The 6713-nt window shown below is 39.8% G+C and overlaps 1 protein-coding gene across 1 annotated transcript in view; it reads right to left on the bottom strand.

Moving 5' to 3' along the window:
* Positions 1-5823, bottom strand: part of tbl1xr1a (TBL1X/Y related 1a) — a 45075-nt gene extending 39252 nt beyond the window's left edge. Inside the window, exon 1 of the mRNA XM_085773823.1 lies at positions 5547-5823. The gene's annotated coding sequence lies outside the window, so the exon portion shown is untranslated. The remainder of the gene's footprint in view (positions 1-5546) is intronic.
* Positions 5824-6713: the final 890 nt, after the last annotated feature.

The raw sequence follows: 6713 nt of genomic DNA on the forward strand, positions 1-6713 counted from the left end.
TTGCCTTTAATTGATAGGATAGTTGAGAGAGAGAAAGGGAGAGAGGGGGAATGACATGCAACAAACAACAGTCAAATACTCAGAAGAGTTGTCCAAGAGCCAAGGACTACTCAGAGAGAGCTGTAGACAGACCTGATATCAGCGGGTACAGTTGTTTTTTTTTTTAAATAAAAAAAACCAATGAGTAATACACTCAACCACCATGGCCTCCCTGCACGCTCACCACGCAAGACTGTTGACGCGTTCAATACTTATTTCCCCGCTTTAGTTATGTGCTGAGAGTATTTATGCCACACCTCCCCCTCAACCTCCACCGTGACAATACACACTATTGTATTCCAATGAGGGGGAGTGGGCCTGGTAAATACACAGTCAACATTGCTGTAAATGGGGGATCAGGTTATTTAATGAAGCCATTCTTTGACTGCATACTATCCTGAAACCCCAGATCAATTTCATTTTTTAATTATTTAATTACAATGTATTAGACTCATCATTTTTTAAATAAATAATGGCCAATATATCATCTGTGCACGTGTACAGGATCTGGTGCTGTCCCATATTTGTGTGTCTCCAGCTCATGGCAGGCCATTATTACCTAACTAAGGAAGACATTTTCACTCACTGCACTTCTTTGTCCATTTTGCCTTTTCTTTTCCAATTCACAACACTGTCGAGCCGAGCGCTGGTTACATAACTGTACTCCTCCACCACTCTTCCTCTGTGATTTAATAAGGCCAACTAATCAATGTGTCCTGTGTAGATAACATGACTCAGCTGCCTGCTCCTATTCGTGTGTCCTGTGCTCATTGTTTGCTCTTTGAAAGCACCATCAAGGAGCTTTTTTTAAATCCCACATGTACAAACAGTGCTCATGTTATATCTCAAAGACCATTCTGGTCGCATCTAGCTTTCACCTCCGTCTAAATCACCCAGTGAAGCTGTTCAGACAGAGACACCACAGATTACTCTCACTGCTCCCATTTTATATTCTGGTGGACGGTACAGTATGCCCATAATAGAAACCTTGCTTGCGGTTCAGTCAGGTAAGGACACCAATGTGACGATGGTCAACCAGATTGATGGTTAAAAAGCGTTAACGTTAGCTCAAACACTAATATGTAAAGTTGGCAGTTTCAAGTCATGTTTTGCATTAAGCGTTTGCTGCTTGATTTTTTTTAAAGATTCTGTAAACACTTGTCACAGCAGTAGACCACCAGCCTTTCAGACCAAACAAAAGCCTGATTGGCCACACGTCCAACCTCTCCTCCCTTCATGATCTCAACTAATTGTTACACAGTGAAAAGGTGACTTGAAGCAAAGCCAATTAAAATAGCGCCATAAAAACATGCACTCAAAAAAATGCAAATAATCCAGATACAACACATTGTACTGCTGTGATAGACTGCTCCATGGCCATGCTGAACTTAGACCAATTAGCAACAGCAGAGATTTGCCAAAACATATCCATCATTTTTGTAAAAGAAAGTTAGCTAATATTTTGTGGCCATTTTGCAAAGAAAGCGACATGAAACATTAGCCTATATGTTCCTTTTGCATCAAGGAGATGAAAAGCCTGTTTTGGGTCAATCTGAACAGCGGCTGCTAGGGATATCCACCTCAGACAAGCTAGACCAGTGTTAGCTCAACAGTCGGACTAGTAAACAAATTCACCCTTGGACTTCTCCAGTGGGACGGGCTGCATGAATGAGAACGACAGAGCTGGTAAAAACTGCCAGCCAGAATTTGAGCTAGTAGTCCCCAAAGTCAGTCTGCCTATCCTCGGGTCCTTCTTTTCCTCTGCCCAAGGCCTTTCTAGCCCAAAAACATGGTTTCATCCATGGAAGAAATTCTGGAAGGTCACTTTCAGCTGAAAGCTGCATACTGCACTGTGCCATCTGTGTCTTTGTAAACACAGGCAAGGCCAACAGTTTAACAGGAGGGACTCACATGCACAGACTAACATACACTGACATCCAGACCAGCTACCAAAACAAAGAACAGAGAAGGCTGAATCAAAACTGTACAGAGGGGCTATGACGTTTTCTCTCTGCTGAGTGCACCATGATGACTATATTTTCTGTTTACACAGAAAATACCTGTCTTTATTGTTTTAAATCTCATTTAAAGAATCGTTAAAAACTGAAAACTGTATCAATGTAACAATATGAGGCAGTTGAGTTTACTTTGATCACTCTGATGTTCTCTTAACACGGGACAGGCGACATACTTCATAAGGTTGGCCTTGAAAAATGGTCCATTTGTAAAGAGAAAAGAAAAAAATACAGATTTTTTTAACCTGTATTAGTATTTTATCGTTTCAACCTCTCGTCCAGGTGGATATGGCGTTTTCAGGGGTTTTTTTGGAAACGGGTCACAGAGTGGGAAAATCTTTTTTTTCGTCTGGATCCCCAAAACTGATTTTTTCTGAAACGATGATGGCAACCCCGACAGCTCTACCTGTAACCTGAGACACACACCGCTACATGTTACAGTCTATGAACGTAACGTAACAACCACGGCCAACTACCGTCAGGTCGCTCACACACAGCTGAATCTCGCCCATTAAATCATCACTAATCGTCATATTTGCACTGACACGACTTCCAGTCAACATTTAATCCACTTATAATGTTTGGAGTTTACAGTGAAGAACTCTCCGTATTCTTCTCTCTTTTTTAGTGTTTCTGTGCAGCACTACAGCATCACACACGCTCCACACAGGCCTGGAGTATGTACTACAGCGTTTTCAGTTCTTTTTAGTGGATCTGCGTGTGCGCAGATATTTCTGGAAACAATGCCGTGTTTACGGAGATTTTTTTCAAAATGAACAAGAAAAAGATCATTTTCGGTGAAGCTGCGTTTTCGTGTGGATATATAGAATGTGTATCGTATCGCCTGAGTCTTGCCAATACACAGCTCTATCCAAAATGCTATAAATGGCTTTAAGCATACTGCAATAACAGCACCTAGAACAACAGCCAATCAGATGCTAGAAGACAGATATTTGTTTGATTGAGACAATGCATGGTAATAAACATCTGTATAAAATAAACATGACATGGTCTAGCAAAAATATACATCTGTAGTCCCAAGGCAGAACATAGGTATATGGTATATTAGGTGTGATTACATACTATTAAATAAAGCCAGCTTAATTATGATGAAAATTACTTACTAAAATGAGGTTATCTGCTAAAAGTTGCAGCCATGGAGCAGGGGTAGCTCATCACATGCTGCATATGACTGACCAATTCATTAGACTGAACTTTCTTTATCAGGCAACCCACCCACATAACATGTGCAGGTGTGACCCTGATCTTAATGTAGGTCATCAATGATGGACACAGGAACAGGACAACCTTTTTACACCGGAGTGCTCCATCTATGACTAATGAAAGCTGAGAGCTTGGTGTACAAAGACGACCTTTAATAGCTCAGTAAGGAGCAGATTTGTTGCTTTTTCAGGTGTTTTATTCCTGAACGGTTGCCAACATTTCAAAACAACAAGAGCAACGTTGCTGTAACTGGTAACTAATTAGAGTTTAAATTATAATAATCTTTGTCACAACAACAGCCATATCAGACCAATTAACTAATATAAAACCAAACCAAGACAAGGTGTCAACAAGGGTGACATCAACAATAGAAGCAATATCTAGGGAAACTTAACCGATTCAACCTCAATGACTTGTATTTTTGTTTCCAGTAATACAGAGAATAGAGACAAGGCCACTCCGCATTAAATCTGTCTTTCATCATTTAATCGGGATTCCATTCATTCATTAAGCTTAACAGAGCCTACAATTGTAGCTAGGATAGTCTGAGCATTCATCTTCAGAATGTGTACAGATTCATTTGTTGGCATTAAATAGCTACATATCACATAGATTGGGCACATCAAAAAGAAAATCACTGTTTCTTTCGGGTTTGTCAGGTCTCCTAAGGTGTACTGGGCCAGGCTTGATGTGCTAGTGCAACAGTGTGAAGGACACATTACCTTACATCTTCTGTTCAGGGTAGTACTTAAATGTACCACAAATGCTGACATTTTCTATTTCATAAAACTGAGTGAGAGGAAATAATACGTAGCCAATGACACTAATCCAAAAAATCTTAAGACATAGTTTTGTTATTTTACCACATTAAATATAAAAAAAAATAATAATAATAATAATACCTAATCATAATACCATTGACCAGGCTCTACAAAAACAATGAATACAAACTGGTGTTATGTGTTATACTGCACTCCATGACTTTCTACAGTTAATTCCTCTGTTCTTGTACTTCACTTTCACCCACACTTCAAGATATATCACCAATTCTCACAGTTCTACTTTTAAGTATAAACTAGTTCACTCACTTTTCCACACACACCTCTTTCATTATTATTCATATAACACACTTTGAGCAATATTTGCTCAGAACAAATCATGCAGGCAACAGGCTACTGCACAACGTATAATTTAGTATAAGTTGTGTGCTCAAAACTAATCATAATGACAAAAGACTTAAATTTCAATTAAAACCTATAAATACCTTAGTCAAGTTAGCAATTAGTAACTCTAGCTAAACATAGTCTGTGTATTACCAGCCCTTTCCTTCCTAGCACAGATACGAAAGGCTTATCTGGGACTGGTACATTGTGTCATTGAGTTGAGCTTCACAAGGTTGGCAAGTGGCCCTCTTGGGTGTGTGGGTGTGTGCGTGTGCGTGTGTGTGTGCATGTGCGTGTGTGGCCTCTGTGTGTGTGTGTCACCCCTCCCCCACACCACCCATGGCTTTGGAGTAACCAGCTGCAAAGCACTCTAGTAACCTTTGAATAAGATTGAGACAAAAGATGTTAAAACATAATACTGTAATACTGTAAAATGCACTTGTGCTTTTGGAATCTTTCACACAGTCATGGTAACAACATTAGCTTAAATAGTGGTAATAACTGTAACACCTCAAACTGCTAAGTGCAACTATGGCACAAATCATAACTGTGCCTGAACAGTTTCAGTTTTGATTTACAACTGCTGTAGTTTTTGTTGCCAACCATAAGCCATATAGATATCAGAGTGTAGGTAATCAACCAAAAAATGTAAGGTAAATAAATAAAGTAAGGAAATAAAAGCATGAATCTGTGATGGAAAATACATGAAAATGAACAGAAATATTTTTTTTAAAACAGAAATTTTTCAATAAAGTTAATTACCAAGTAAAATAAATTATATTTCAGCAGCATTGTGTGTGTATTAGAAATTACACGTTAATAGCTGAGAGCTACTAAATATGCGTTTGATTCAAAGCTAGCAGTACTTGCAGGAAGGAAGGGCGCGCTCAGGAGAAACTGCCCCACGAACACATGCACGCTGCGCGCGCGCCTACTCACGCGCTGACGCTGCCCATCCCCCACCCCGAAAGAAAATATCAAAATAAACGTTGAAAACAGCGCAATAACCGGCCCAAGCGTGGTATTTACGGACATACGGCAGCGGGCTAAACGATGGTATAATTTATAACGGCAATAACAGCGTAAAAAGACGATAAACACTCACCAGAAGCTTCAAATCACACAAGGGGGGAGCCTTCTCCTCTGTGCTCCTAATATGGAATCTCCTCCTCCTCCACCACCGCTGTTTTCTAGCTCTAATTAAACCTCGAAAAAGCGTTATAACGGCCTTAGGACCCGGCCAACCGGTGCTAGGAATCCCCAATGACCGATGTGATTTGGATACACGGGCACATATGATGATAAATCCCCTTAAAAATGAGCTGGATGGACAGTTGGGTCTGGATTGTAGGTTTGCTCGCTAGTAGAGAAAAGAGCCAAACGGTTCAGTAGCAGCCAACGGCTCAGACTGAAACACACAGCAGCTGACCCGCCAGGCGAAAATGAGCTAGGCCCGAGCTCCTCTGCAGGAAGCACGCTCCACTCACATAAACATCAAAGTGGGTGTCGCAGTGTGGAGAAGGATGGTGTACTGGAGCTGGGCTTGGCACAAACTCAACAAAAACAACTTACAAATATCAAGTTGAAATCTATTTTACACCAATAGCCTCATGTTGTAATTAATGTATATAGATATTTTGTGAATTGCAGCTATTGGCATGCTAGTTTTGATGTTATACCTTCAAACTGCAAGATATTAACATTGTTATATACTTGTTTTTTTGTTACACCAGAATTTTGCACAGCATCGTTTATATTTTATATTTGTTTATGTACGTTTATATCTTATATTTGTACTATTTCTGGAGCCTAAACTATGGTAGCCCTGAGGGCTCAACACACTGCACTGCAAGAAAACACAAGCACAAACGCACAATAAATTCAAAAGACAATTTCATCAATTTGACACCACATGCAATACAAAAACTCACAACACAGCAGCAGTGTTTCCTGAGATTAAAAAAAAGTGAGGCTAAGGCTAAGTTAACAGTACATAGCTATGTGAATCCTGTGATATTGATGTTATAATAAACAAAGAGCACTAACAGGCAGTAGTCTTCACAACATCTGAAGTCAAGGAGCATTGAACAAAGGCACGTCTCACTGTCCGTCACTTGTTTGTGTCCCTAGAAACACGGTTGTGTTGTGAGATATTTCGGCCGTTTTTGTTTATTTGCAGGTCTTGTATTGTCAAATTGAAATTAAATGATTATTATATAAACACTAGTAAGTCCTACAACATGACCCAAGATGCAAACATGCTCTGATATTT

This window comes from Trachurus japonicus, chromosome 4 (genome assembly GCF_045865225.1).
Source record: "Trachurus japonicus isolate A0001 chromosome 4, Traja_1.0".
Lineage (NCBI taxonomy): Eukaryota > Metazoa > Chordata > Actinopteri > Carangiformes > Carangidae > Trachurus > Trachurus japonicus.